The sequence below is a fragment of the Protopterus annectens genome, chromosome 8.part0 (genome assembly GCF_019279795.1).
Source record: "Protopterus annectens isolate FY-2018-M chromosome 8.part0, PAN1.0, whole genome shotgun sequence".
NCBI classification, from domain to species: domain Eukaryota; kingdom Metazoa; phylum Chordata; order Ceratodontiformes; family Protopteridae; genus Protopterus; species Protopterus annectens.
Window position 1 is genome coordinate 75,113,247 of NC_056741.1, and position 15,752 is coordinate 75,128,998.

A 15,752-nucleotide genomic window follows, 5' to 3' on the forward strand; every position below is an offset into this window, starting at 1 on the left:
CTGTTCGAGGGAAACTATTGGAAAATGCCACTGCAATCATATCTGATCTCTCAGCAGCAGGGTCTGCTTCTCCATGCAAGTATAGCCCGTCTGTTTAGCTCTGTGGATGATAGGGTTCTGATCCCTAAAAGACATCACTTCTCTGAAGAGGTGGTTCAGGTTCTACAGGAGGCCAGAAAACCTAACACCATGTTTTCATTTTGTTGTCTTCTGACACAATGAGGGCTCATTTTTATCAGATAACCCCCTCTGTTCTTGAATATCTCTGCAAATTATTACACACTGGTGTAGCTTAGTCTTTCATTAAAGCCCATCTGTCTGCCATTAACACCTGCTTGTATATTGATCCTCCTTTCTTGTTCAGGATGGAGATCAAACTTTTCTTGAGGGGGAGTCTTGCATCTTAAGCCATCCAGGAAACCTATTTCTCCTCCCTGGGATCTAAACTTTGTACTTTGCCCCCTTTTGAGCCAGCAGCATCTTCCACTTTAAAATTCTGCACCTGGAAGACTATCTTTTTGCTGGCTATTACTCTGTACACAGAGTGTCTGAACTTTGGGCTGTTCCACCCTTTCTCACTTTCCACAGGGACAGGGTGACTCTCAGGGCCAGTCCCACATTTACACCTGAGGTAGTGAACAAGTTGTGTCTCAGCCAGGCTATCCACTTGTCTACCTTTTTCCGTACCCCCCAAAATAAGGGGGGAAAGAATTCTCCATTTGCTAGATGTTTACAGACAGCTAAGGTTTTACCTGGATATAACAAAAACTGTCAGGAAAAACTGACCAACTTTGTTTCATTTATGGATTCCAAACTTGGTAAACCATCTGTAAGCAAACTGTTGCATCTTGGATATTGAAGGCTATTTCTTTCTGTTATACACATGGAAAAGCATTGCATTGCCTTCCTGCCCAAAAGCACAGTAGCCAGTGGCCTCCAACAAGACATTCCACAAAGATGAAGATGCCAGGTCTATCTTGGAAATGGCCACCTGGTCTTCTGTGCACACCTTCACCAAGCATTACAAGATTGATGCCTTTTCAAGATTCAGGGCTGCCTTTGCTAGGTCTGTCCTGTCTGGATTCCTGGACAGCTTATCCTCTTTTATTAGGCCAGCCTTCCTCTTCTCTACCTCCTTCAGCTCAGAGGATCACCCATATGTTAAGAATACTGCAACAGTGATTTAATTCAGGACATCTTACAGTTATGTAAGAACTAACCATAACATTAGATATCCTATTGATCCCTCACCTTCCTTTTTTTTTTCTCTGCTCCAATATTTATCTTTCCCTCTGTTGTAAGCAATCACCTAATACACTGCTTTCAGGAGAATATACTTAAACTTTACAAGCTACACCCCTCCTAAACTTTCCTCTCTCAGTAGTCTTCAGGCTGCTGGCTTGGAGATAGTCTGGGGTACTCATGCATAAGTTTGCCTGTGTACCCTGATGCATACAAGCTGAGGTCATGTGTCAGCTGTATTACCTCAGGAAGGTAAAGCTTTGGTCCCCTGGCTGGATGTCAGTGGACAAAAACCTGTATGTTAAGAATACTGCAGCTATGAGCAGTAGGACATCTACTGTTATGGTAAGTTCTTACACATCTATACTTTGTCTGCCTCCCTCCTACAATCTGTTATTTTCATTCTGGCTGAGGGGTCTTTCTTCTATCCTCCACTTCTGCTTCCCTTCTTGGATGTGCATGTTATTACTTTTCTTTGGGGTTGCTCTAGTTCTTCTGGGGCAATTCAGATCTGAGGATTAGGCCTTTGTACATCTTATATGTACCTTATGCCTTTCATGTAGGACATACTTCTGAGGTACAATGCTCAGAAGATGTAAAGGCTTTAATATGCTTCCCAGACATTTGGCTTTCCTCAGCAGGATATCCCAGAAGTAAAGAATACTGAACCAGTGAGAAGTAGGATGACATTGGTTATGGTAAGATCTTCCACAACTCTACTTTCTTTGCAGACTAGCTCTTGTTTGGGAATTTGCTACCCTCCATCATTTGATCCTTCAGGTGGTTTACATTCCCTTAGAGAACAGTCTTGTGACAGACAACCTGAGCAGGTCCATTGAAGATTGTCACAAATGGATGCTTCACAGAGAGGTTTTCCTGAACATTGTCCATCTTGTGGTGTACTCCCCAAGCAGATCTGTTCCTCTTCTGTCTGAAGAGGTAGTTTCCCATATTCTGTTCCAGGGTGTCAAGTCCTCTGGCTTGGAAAGTGGATGCCATGACCTTTAATTGATAAAGGGAAGTTTTTGCTTGCTTATCCCCCTACTCCTTTGTTGCCCAAGATCTTACACACGATCATGTGGGACAGGCCCAAAATGTTGGTGACCCCCCCCCCACCTTTGGTCCAGACATTTGTTCCCCCATCTGTTTCATTTGGCCAAGGTCACTCATCACAGGTTACCTCACAGGATGAATCTCTTCATGCAGAAGGACTCTGTCATTCGCCCTTATCTCCTCACCCCACATTTGACTTGGGTAATAACATTTAGATTTTTTTCTTACACCAGTTTTCTGAGGACCTGATTCTGATTTTGTAGGAGGCCAAAAAAAAATAAAACATTCATTGTCCATGTTAAAAAATGGACTTTTTTCCCTTGGTCAGACAGTAAACAGCAGGGCTTTTTCTAGTGGCATTCCTTTCCTATTCCTTCTTACCTGTATGAGAATGCTGATTTGGCTGCTTCTAAGGAAACCATCTCCTCTTGGATTTCTAAGGCACTTTATTTTTTGTTATACTTTTTATGGTAAGCATCCTTCTACTTGTGCACATTTTACCAGGGCAGTAGCCTCTTCTGGTGCTTTTTGATAGGGTCTGGAGGGTTCCTATTAGATGATTGAAGACACATTCTTTTGAATGCGTCTTGGTCGAACTTAAAAAAAGGCAAAATGATGAAGTGGCACATAAGCGAATTCTTTCCCTGGGAAAGAAATTGCTTGGCCACGTCCGTTACTTTGCTGTTTTCGTCACTGTAGTGCGATCTCGGAGTTGGTATATTTAAGTAGGGGGGTGTGGGGGGGACCCCCTCACTTTGTTATATTTTAAGTGAGTTTTTTTTGTTTTTTTTGGGGGGGGGGGCAGCGATTTTTTTCCAAGCATTCGAGTTTGTAAGCTTTTGCTTACATGGGGTCGATAAATCATTGTTCGCTTTTCTAAGTGTTCGATGATTTAATATAAACCCGGTTTGGATGCTAGATCCACTTTGGAAGTTGCTACTTCATCTTCTGTACATAACATTTACTAAACAATACAAGTTGAAGTGTGTAGGGCGTGCCAGAGCTGTTTTTAACAGAGCTACCCTTCATGTTTTTTGGGGGGTGCTTCCTCTTCCTTCTCCTCCCATCCTTTCTTGTAGCTTTTGTACTGTCCTTTTAGTAAGGAATACTGCAACAGTTAGAAGGAAGGACAGTGCAGTTGTGTAAGAATGTACCACAATAGTAGATCCAATGCCTGTTTTTGTCCGATTCATTGTATGGGTTGTCAGATCCAGTCTCAGCATCATCTCTAGAGCTTCATGGATCCAGGGTTTTTCACTCATCCCCTACCCATAATTCTCCTACACTCTACCCCTGTACCTCAGATCTCATTTGCCAGCTGAAGCATCAGATGTGTTTTCAGACGAGGGCTCAAGAGTTTTTCATTGCATCCTTTTTTGGGTCAGTTGCAGTTCTAATCTCTCCTACTGAGAGACTAATGTGTCCAGTTTTTCTTTTTTACTGTTTGTTCTGAATTATTTATAGGGACCAAGTAGGGCTTAGGGTAATTTTTCTTCTAGGGATAATAATTGCTAGCTAGAGTGCATCTTACTATTAACAGTTTTTGGTTAATAGGGAATGTGATCATCTTTGGTCTTCAAGATATCAGATGGTCAGGGATTCAAAAATGTGCTGATTGTGGCCACAAAATCCCTCAAGACTCTTGTGCTTTGTGCAAAGCATTGCCCTCCTTAAACTGTTTGCGATATGTACTCATTTTTGGGTGACAGGGCCCTTTAAATTTAAATGGAAAAGTTAATTGTCAAGGGTCTCCTCCTTAGACGGGAGCTTCCATTCCTCCTCCTACTGCTACTTCATCATCTGCTGCTGCTTCACCAGCCAAGAAACAGGACAAGACCAAGGATAAGAGTAATGAGAAGGAGAGGGTGGAGACAGAAAAAGATACAGATAGAGAGAAAAATCTAAGACTTCAGACCCTCTGCTTCAGCCAGTCCAGACCCTAAGATTCCAAGGAGGTTGGATCCATCAGTACCTTGGACCGGACCCTCTTTTCCTTGGCTCCATTGTTCTTCAGAGCCAATAAGCCCACAAGTGCATCCACCCATCTTGCAAGAGAAGAGATTTATGTGACCACCATTGGTGGCATCTTCAGCCCGGCCATCCAGAAGCCTCACTGAGCAAGATGTCAGTAGCATGATGTGGAAATTCTTGAGGATGCAAACCCAGCTTTGGGGTTCTCTTGGTGCTGTCCCTCTTTAACTTACTGGATACTGGTCCAACAACCCCCACCTCTTCTATCTCTATTGCCAGTCTGACCATCAGATCCAGTGGTCATGGATCTGACCTGTTCCAATGTGCCTTTCTCAGAGCTGATAGGGCTTGCGACTTTGAATCTGATGGGATCCTCTCTCTCTCTCTCTCAACTCCAAGGCATTTAGATTGGGAGGAGTCTTGGAGCTGAAGCATCATGCCAGGACTCTAGGAAAAGGGTGAACTCAGGAAGTATTGGAGCTGTCTCCATCTTAGGGTTTTGGTCCTCAACAGCTTGAGTCTGAGGTTGGTCTTGGCATAGGTGACCATTGGGACTGAGGAGTTCCCTTCTATTTCAGGAAGGAGATCCCCCTTGTGTCCAAAATCAGCTTCAGTGTTTGAGACCTTTGAAAGGGTTTTTGGCCAACCTTGTACCAACGGAAAAGGTGTTACCACTCAGCTCAACTCCAACCCAGCCTCAAGAGGATTTTACTTCTCCTTCCCATCATTATTTATTATTTTATTATTTTATTTACATTTGTTGACCGGGCTAGTCCAACTGGATACATGTCCATTTTCAGTGGAGGCCCGAGGAGAAAAGCTCCAAGTTCACAAAACATTTAATATTACAATAAATTAGAATAAACAGTACAAAACATGTACCACAAAACATTTAGTAAAAAAAAAAGATTGGTACATAGTATACAAAGGACTTGATTATTTTCCAAAAAAAAGTAAGTAAATAGAGAAAAGATAGTGATATAAAGGATACTAAAGACATCTACAGGATAAGATAGCATTTGGAAAATAGAAACAGTAGGTAGTTAGGTTAGGTAGAGCAGCTAAGAGTAAAAAAGGTCAGTGAGTTAATAAGTTCAAAGAAACAAGTTTAAAAGAGAAATTTAGAAGGAGACAGGGTAGTACAGAGGAAAAGCAAGAGAATAGCAATTAGTCAGGGTTATTACAAGAGCATAACCAGTGGTTGGAGAGGAAATGTTTAAGGTTAGTTTTGAATAGTGGGAGAGATGTACGAGCTGTAAGGTCAATTGGTAAGAGATTCCATATTTTCCCAACAAAGTTAGAAAAAAGAGAGTCTCCTGCAGAGTTATTAAATAAAGAAGTTTGCATCAGCATTTTTTTTGTTGAGCGTAGCTTTTTCAGGTTACAATATGGTGTTATGAGGGTAGAGAGAATTGGGGTGTTTGGTTGATAAAGGACTTTATGGGCAATAATAAGTTGGTTGAATTGAAGAAGGTGAGGTAATTCCAGCCAGCCTAGTTGTTTTAGGTTTTGACAGTGATGAGTCCTATATGGTGAGTTAGTGGCGAATCTGGCAATGTTATTATATGATCTAGCTAGTTTAAGATTGTTTTGGGACAGGTTGGTATAGATGGGGGAGGCATATAATAGGGTAGAGATTAAGTGAGTTCTTGCCATTGTAGTTCTGGCTAGAGGTGTTAGAAATTGTATGATTCTATACAGGGATCCAAGTTTTTTGTTGGTAGATTTTATTGTAGTGTTTATGTGAGTATTAAATTTAAGTTGATTATCTATTGTGATACCTAGGAGTTTGGTGGTAGTGTCGGGAGAAATAATGGTACCGTTGTTAGATTCCAATGTAAAATGAAGAGGGGGAGATGAGTGTGAGGGTGTAAACAGCAATAATTTGGGTTTTTTTGGGTTGAGGAGAAGGCAATGGTTTAAGAACCATTTTTCTATTGTGGTGAAAGATTTTTGTGTCAAAGAATGAAGTTCGGTTTGGGATGATGCTGAACAAATAATTGTGGAGTCATCGGCGTATTGAATGCAGGTAGAGAAGGGAATAGAGAGAAGAAGGTCATTGATAAAAATGGAGAATAAAAGTGGGCCTAAGATTGAGCCCTGTGGGACTCCCAAGGAGGTAGGAAGGAGTTCAGAAAGATGATTCTGCCAGAGAACTGCTTGTTTACGATTGTCCAGGTAGGATGTAAACCAGTTCAAGGTGGATTTATCAAGAGATAGGGACTTCAGAAGGTGAAGTAGAAGTTTATGGTTGACCATATCGAAGGCTTTAGAAAGATCTATGAAGAGTGCTGACGACAGGAAATTATTGTTTCGATTTTTGTTGATACAGTTGGTAAAAGAAAGCAGGGCTGTGGTAGTACTGTGGAAAGGACGAAAGCCATGTTGACAGCACGCTAAGAGATTGTGTTGGAGTAGGTGGGTAATTAATTGTTTATGGATGCATTTCTCCATTATTTTAGCAAGTGGAGACAGAAGAGCTATGGGACGATAGTTTGAGTATTCAGTAGAACACCACCTTTGTGAAGGGGAATAATATGTGAGATTTTCCAGATTGATGAAATAGTGCATTCTTTAATTGATCTGTTAATCAATATTGAGATTGGTTAGGCAATAGCTGAGGCTGCTAGTTGGAGGTATTCCCTAGGTAATTTGTCAGCTGAGGGGGTAGAAGGTTTAAGTTTTTGAAGTAAGGAGGAGATATAGGAGGTGGGTATTGGTTCTAGGTGGAAAGGAGGGGGAGTGGGGCTTGTAGTGGGCAAGTTGGCAGTGTCAGGATTTTGTTGATTTGCTAAGTTTTGTACAGCTGTAGTAAAGAAAGTATTAAAGGCATTTGCTGTTTGTATAGGGTCATCAGAGTTGGTGCCAAATGGAGTTGGTGTGTCTACTTTACCTGGGGATATAAGCCTGTTAATAGAAGTCCAGAACTTCTGCGGGACTTCTGTCTGACAAGAACAATTGGCACCACAGGCTTCCAAGACAGCTCATGTGAATTTCCAGACAGAATCTGACCCTTCTGACCACCCACCAGCTCAGGCTCACCAGAAATTGAGATCCAAATGGAAGCGCATAGACTCCTGTCCAGAGTTGTGTACAGAGAGCACAGATTTGGATGAAGGTGAAGGATTCCTGAGATCTTCCTCAGAAGACATCAACTTCAGTGCAATCCTGGAATTGAGGAAATAGCAAGAGGGATGATCCACAGATGAACCCTCACCTGATGAGACCATGTTCATGAAGGCCTTTGGTTTTGGCTCATCTTCATTCTGGGTAGTGCCACCTGTTGATCCTCTAATTGATCTTATGGCTCAATGGACGTGGAAGGACCCTGATGTGGTGGAACTAATTGAAATCAGGATTTAAGCAGCCCCCAAGGACAGAAAGCATTGGTGAAAGGGTTCACCATTAGATGCCATGGTGATAGCAGTGGCCACCAAGAAGTAGCTGTTAGAGTAAGGTTTCTCTGTCCACTCCACTAACTGGGTATAATACATTGGACAGATTTGAGAAATGGACATACACTTCAGTGACCTTCACCCTTTGAGCCCTGAACTACTTGGCTCATGTAATGTGTTTTCAGAGAAATTTGACCAGGAGCTCTCCAAATGAGAGGATCTCCGTTAATATTTTTAAAACTGAAATCCATGGGGTTGTATTAATTTAAAATTGGTGATTACTTAAATACTATTGATTACAGTTATGTCAATTAGTGTTAGTGGAAGACTTTAATACTGATTGGATGAAGTTGTCATGCAACTGTTATGGGATGAATTTTATTTATGATTTATTCTGAAGAAGTATCTCATACCAGCCTTTGATAGCAATTTAGTCGAAAAAAAGCATTACTGCATTTTTTTTTTCTGTGCAAAAAAAAAAAAAAATATTTCTCCTTTCCTAAACTTTGTTTGTCCTCAGAGGAGTGGTTAGAAGCAGCAACTAGTAATTCGGCCGGCCATTTGGTCATTTCCTGTTTTTCCAGCCCCCCTATAAAAAAACACACACACTAGCACTTGCTACCGCACACACTAGGGCAGCCGGTTAATATCAGATTTAAAAACTATAGGGGCCCTAAAGTCCACTCTTTCTTCATTTTTTTAAAAACTACCTCTCAAAGTATACTACTGTTCCTATTTAGTGTATCCTACAACTATAAATTATCTCTACTTGTTATAGAAGTACCCCAACAAAGCAAACCCCATTTCTCGTCACCCACATCCCCCCCCACCTTTCTTAAGTTTTTTCTGTCTATTCCTCTAGCATGTCGAGGGACAGTTGCTAAATGTCCTCCTGCTCAGCTGGTGAACTGAATAATGAGGAGGCAATGTTACAATTGCCTCATACACACACCAACTCTCTCCTCCTCCAAAACACAAATACATAAAAGAGATGAAATGCTACGGCCAAACTCATACTGGCTCTGATCAAAAATCTACCAAAACAGCAGAGGCCATCAAAGCGAAACCACCCAAACACTCTACACCTCACACACCAACACCACACACATGACACACACAGTCAGGTGTCAAGCAGTCACAACCCCAGCCAAAACACATGCCCACACACACTAGTCATTGGAAAGGTGACTCCATAGTCAGACACACTGACATCCACCTCCAAGAGTAAGAGAGAAGGGGACAGGTCGCTGCCTGTGCCGCCACATCCACCACGCCACATAGCATGCACTCAGCAGTCACAGCAGGACTCAATCATTGTATGATCAGCTTTAACAATTGCTTAAACTCTGGTGTCATTCAAAAGGGGATCCAATGTCTGTCTTTTAGGCAAGGCTCAAATTCTAAACCTACCACCCTAGAACAAAAAAAAGAAAAAACTAAGGGTAATGCTGCTCAATGCAAGAAGTCTCAACCTCAAGATGCACGCACTGGGCTTTTCTCCTTTGGGAGAGAACATCGTCTGTGCTGTGTGCACAGAAACCTGGTTGGCTCCTGAGAGAGAGCACCCAGCTATCAGGTTTTTTACCTTATCATGCATTCCCCAAAACCGGACAATACCAAGAAAGGAGGAGGGGGTCCCATATTCATCAAGGACACCACACCCACAAGATGGGGGCATCGCGATGCATGCATCGGAAACCATCCCAGTGCAATTAACCATAGAGCTCTGCAATTCTGCAATAGCATGCATGTTACCACCCACCCTCGCAAACTCAGGAACCTATGGCCTTCCTCCCTGAAAACACTGGATAAATAAAATGTCATCCGAACACCATCATACCTAAGACTTCTCAACTGCCCTAATATAGACTGAAGCCTAACTCAAGCCCAAAAAGGTTCAAAAGGTTCCTGAATTCATAAAAACAAATGCCATGGAAACACTAGTCACCATCCCCCACAAGAGGAGAAATCATCATTATATCTGTCACGAACCTGGGAGCACAGTGTTCCTCACTGGTGAGATCTGATCACAAACTATCTGCGCTGGAGGTCCTCTAGTGTGGTCTCCTTTAAGGCCCCTGAGCCTGTAACCAGGTTACGGTTAACTGAATCATTACAAATGAATTCCTTACAAATGCCCAGCTACCAGCCTGCAGGCTGCATCCCAAAAACCCAGTCTGGTGGACCCCAGCCATAAACAAACTCTACAACAAAAAGGAAAGCTACTACACAAAGAGCAAAACCTTTAAGAGCTCTCATAAAATCATCCAAAGCTAATTTTGAGAAAAAAAATAGCTAGACCTAAAAGACAAAATAATAAAAGGCATTTTTAGCTATGTCAAACCCTAGAGGGAAACTCCCAGATATGCTCCAGATTAGTTCAAAAATGATTGAAAGATATTGATCCCTACAGAGACATTGCCAACATGGGCTGAAAGGTTCAGTGAGAACTGCTCTCCAAGGCAAAAGAACACAGCCATGGGACCTGATGGGTCAGAGGATCATAATGGATCTCATAACTAAGACATATAAGGAAACTGCTTTGGATCCAACCCACAGTTTGGCTTTGTCAAGGCAGTTTCATGACTCTAAACGACACTCATATTGCTAAAGTAGTTAGGAAGACCTTCTACATTGCCCACCTTATCATGAAGGATTCACATCTAGATCAAGGGGAAGTCATATATACTATACTCATCATCACCAATGATTATCTGACCCGACACTTGCAGCAGCTGGAGGCAAAGGATAAAGGGTCTCAAAAATCTGTTATGCTGTGCCCGACTAAAAAGAACTATATTCAGTTGCTTGCTGCTTACCGCTTGTGACCTATGCCTGCCTATGCCAGCCATACAAGGCCATGTTTTGACCAGACATGCTTCATCAAAATCTAGATCCTCAATCTAGATCCCACAAGAGACAACTTAAACGAATCTTGACCAATGGATGGGAGATCGCAGATACACCCCAGGGTTACCTCAGTGTGTCACTGCTCGACAGAGGCAGCACAAAATATGGGCATAGTTCAAACTAAAATAGTGAGACTAAAGCTCTCAATAAAGCATTTTATTTCACTGCTGTGGTGTTCCAGACCTTGGTGTTTTGGTTTTGGGAGTTTAGTGATACACCAGGTGTTGGATTCTAGTTCTCCAAATCTCTCTCAAGTAACCTGCCTGCAGATGTCCAGAAGATTGTGGACTCTCAGCTACCTGCCTTGCAATCTATATCAAATGTCACCATGCAACTATTAAATTCAGCTGATAAGAAAACAGCAACAGACAGCAGTATTGCTGAATGCCATCATGCCTGAATGCATCTTTGTGACTTTGTGGAAAGCTTTAAGACATCCTTCATTAATGACTCATTCTTTGGATCCACACTTTTTGAATCAAAGGTAAAGGACACTCTAACCAGTAGTCAGCTGGATGGTAAAACTGTGCAAACTCTGCAGTGGGAATTCACTTCTCCACCCTTCAAAATAGCTTTTTTAGGAACCAGAGGGGTTGCAAGAAGATGTAGTTTTGCAAATCACAAGAATATTACCATGATGCTCCTGAGGACAGACCTCCTTATGGCAGAGGGTGTAGTAATTCCATTGAACATTGCCCAAGAGGCAGAGGCAGACTGTAAAATCAAAGCTTTCACAGTTGATTTATCAAAAAGCCTTACCAGCACCCCTGAGAAGTTGCCCAGCTGCTGCATTCTGGAGGCAGTTGGAGAGGTGTGGCACTTATCCATGCAACCGGAAGCTTGGCAGGATACAACAGATTTTTGGGTGCTGAGCAATTTCTATAGGTTACTCAATTCCCTTTTCCTCTCCTCCAGTAACAAAGAAGAAAGTACCCAGTGTTCTACCCAGTCCGTGGGAAATGGCAGCAGCAGAAATTTGCAAGCTGCTTGGAAAGAGAGTTATCCAACCTGTTCCCAAAGATCAGTTAGAGTCTAGAGTCTACCCAAGGTTCTTTTTCATACCCAAGAAAACAAGGGACCTCTGACCCATTCTACATCTGAGTTAATATCAATTTGTAAAACAGGCACAATTCTGAATGGTCATGTTTAAGTCCATATTGCCTCTTCTGATGGATAATTGGATGTGCTCAGTAGATCTCCAGGATGCACACTACCATGTAAAGATAAAGTATTCAAGGAGGTTTCTTTCTGTCCAGCTGGGAGCCAATCATTATCAGTTCGGAGCACTGCCCTTCAGACACACCACAGCCCCCAGGGTGTTTAGCCAAAAATAATGGCAGTGGTTGTTGCTTGTCTCCATCTGTAGGTGATCCAAGTTTTTTCCATACCTCGATGATTGGCTCTTTACTGATACCTTCATCTTACACCATCTAGATCTTCTGTTCCAGCTAATACAAAACCTGGGAATCATAATAAATTTACCCAAAAGCCACATGGAACCTTCACAACAAATGTAATTCACTGGATGCCACCTGGACTCAGTACTACAAATTGCCCCATGCAGATTTTTCTCTCCAAAACTGGTAGCTACATAGGGTACTTCAACACCCTTCACTCTCAGCAAGGTCTGTTAATCCTAATGGCCTATATAATTTTACTAGTCCCTCTAGCCAGGTTTCACATGAGGGTAATTCAGTGGACTCTTTACCAACAGTGGTTTCAGAACATTCATCTTTACATGCCAAAATGTCGTCACTCAAATGTGAAGAGATAATGTTAGCTGGTACATAACATCTCAGTGATGGAAGGTCAAACCTTCCACATGGATACACAGTCAGCTATTGTAACCAAGAATGCCCCTCTCCTAAGGTGGGGGGCATCTTGAGGGGAGATTGGTCCAAAGTTCTTGGTCACATCTTGAGGCCAATCTTCTCATCCATGTTATGGAAATAAGGGCATTACTCCTAGCATTGCAGGTTTTTCAGGACCTTCTCCCCAAAGGTGTGATTTCCATACAGAGGAACAATATAGCAGTAGTCTGGTACATCAGCAGATAGAGAGAAACCCAGTTATACCTTTGTCAGGAAGTCGTGAGAGTATGGCAATGGGTGATGTCTTTGCACTGATTTCCGATAGCAACTCGCATCTCAGGGACATCCAGTATGCCAGCAGACCGACTGAGCAGAACTAGCTTAATACCTCATGAGTGGTGCCTCAGTTCAACAGCGACAACTTTGTTTTTTCATTGCTTGGGTCAACTTTGCGTGATCTCTGAGTCCTGTGAACCTATATGTCAAGCAAAGTTCCTCATTAGCACTTTTCAAGAAAAATCTTGATGAGTGGATGGGAAATAGGAAATACACTCCAGGGATCACTTCTGCAGCTGTGCTCGACAGGGGCACAGGATATTAACTTTCTTGGGTGGCATAAGCCAGGGAACCTTGTTGGCTAGGCTTACTTAGGCCCTTGGGCCAATAGCCTAGTACCTACCTATGAACCTACCTGAACAGCAAATGCAGCAGTTTACTTCACCCTGTTCCCTCCGCAGGGGCAGTCACTGAGGAATGCTGTAGTCCACAAGTGGCTCCTGCATCTAGTTTATGCATTTTCCCCATTGCCCCAATAAAAAAAACATCCAGAAAGCAAGAAAGTTCAGTGTAATCCTCATTGCTCCTTTCTGGTCCTAACAAACATGGTTTTCTTTCCTGTGGCATCTTTCTAGTACGTCCCCATGGATGTTGGATCAGTATCCAAATCTCTTGACTCACCCAGCTGGGACTATCTCTTCCAGACCAGAAATCCATGTAACGAACTGCTTGGCTCCTCCAGTTCAGGGATGCCAGGCTTCCAGCATTAGTTCACATTATTTCAGCCTCACAAAAACAATTGAGAAAGAAGATTTATTGTAGCAAATGGAAAATATTTTCCATCTTAATTACGTTGAAAGGTAGCTTTAGCAGATTTGAAGTTCCTCTCTTGGAAGACATTTTTTTTTTCTTTGTGGCTGTTACATCGGCCAGACGAATTTCAAAGTTACTGGCCCTTAATTGCAAACCCTCCTTACATAATTTTCCACAAGGACCTAGTTTCTTTAATGCATCACACAAACAAATATCATCTACATCAGTCTACCTGTGTTTTTTTCCCAGATTCTCAAATAAAGTGTATGTACTGTGCATATGTTGGATATTCATTGTCAACTCAGATTGTATCTTCACAGAACGAATCTTCACCAGAAGTCTAACAAGTTCATTGCACATTCCAAACCTGAACTATGCAAAGTAGTTTCTAAAGTTACTCTTTCAAGATTATCAGATTCTATTTCTTTGTATAAAATGGCTCACTCTTGCATGTGGAACCCAACGCTCATTCACAAGAGCAGTAGCGGCTTCAACAGCCTTTATGAAAAGACTTCCTATTGATGACATTTATGCTGCTGCAACACTTCTTACCTTTGTGTCTCATTATGAATTGGATGTACAGTCTAGATCATGTTCCTCCTTTGGTTCTGCCATTCTGAGGAATGTCCTTCCTTAATACCACCCAGGTCAAAACAGCTTGGGAATCTGTTCCATACATTGAATTGGATGAAATTAGACATCAGATAAAAATGTTATGTACTTCCCACAATGCTAGATCTGTGTTGGCTGATTTTCATCCAGTTCAACCTCTCTTCCTCCTGCCCCCTTCCAACTTCTCATGTTTTTTTGGCTTCTAGTGACCAGATGGAGCTCATATGGTCCCTGTCTGTGTATGATAATATCAGACTGTGATCCGCTTATAGAGGTTTTTTTCATTTAGTTAGTGAACAACTTTTTCTAAAGGTTATTATTCCTCCAAATTTATATCTGTTTGGGGCAAACCTGATCTGAGATACAAGGACGGAGTGCTGTGAATTATAGGTTGGAGAGGAGTTGGAGCTCTGGATCCATGAAGCTTCAAAGGTGGTGCCAAGAGGTCAGATCCAATTGTTCAAACAACCCATACATTGAACAGGACCAAAATCAGACAGTGTGGATCTATTGATGTCCTTCCATTTCACTGTTGCAGTATTCATTACATAGGGATCCCTTTGCCAAGGGCAACCCCACATCTGGCCAGTGTACCAAAGCCTTAGGTTGGTTTAAGGTACACTGTGCATCACACGTATGCTGCTCACATAATGTAGAGCATAAAGGTGACTTCTGGATATACCATCTTTAGACCCTCTTTGCCACCATTCCGAATACAATCACTTGATTATGGGTCTGAACACACATTCCGTTGCTGGTTTCCCAAGCTGTTGCAGATAAGTGCCCTGTTGGAGTTTTTTTTTTACTTATTTTCTTTTATTGTTGCTTGTGATGTTTCATATCATCCAAGAACGGTAAATGCCAGTGTGAGAGACAGATTCCTCATAAAGACTGACAAGAGCACTGTCTGTTTTGCCTTGGTGCATCGCACGATAATATGTCCTGTTCCATCTGTCAGACTCCTGTACATAAAAGCCTTCATAGTAGACTCTCTTCTTTGGTGCTTTATCTTGAAAACCTGAGTCTTAAGCTTCTTGTGAAGGACATGATGGGAACTTCCCACTCTGAGAGACAGCCATCAGTGAAGAAAAAGGCCAAGAAGCATAGGCTGGAATCTTTTGCTGTTCAGCCTCTGCCAGACACCTTTCCCAAGGGGTGTGAATGCCTGGAGGTTCGCCCATCTTTATCGCTCAGTTCCTCTGCCATGATTGGATTGGAGGCCAGTGGGCATCCGATTTTAAGCATGTCCATGGCGACATTGCATACATCTGCTTCAGACGTTCAGGGGGAACTACAGCTGATTATCTCTGAGGGGCCAATGGGTGTTCCCTGAGAGGCCAATGGGTGTTCCTATGGGGAACTACAGCTGATTATCTCTGAGGGGCAAATGGGTGTTCCCTGAGGGGCCAGTGGGTGTTCCTAGGGGGAACTACAGCTGATTATCTCTGAGGGGCCAATGGATGTTCCTCAGATATTAGTCAGAGAAGAAGTTCCTACTACCATCATTGCATGCCATCCTGGGTCAGAGCCTTCCAAGTTTTATAAGGTGGACATCCCTTTGAAGAAAAAGACTGAACATATTACTTCTGTTGATGGATTGTCCTCTTCATAATAAATAGTTGTTTGGTGAACCTGTTGATATGTTTAAGTCCCTTCAGGATAAGGGCAA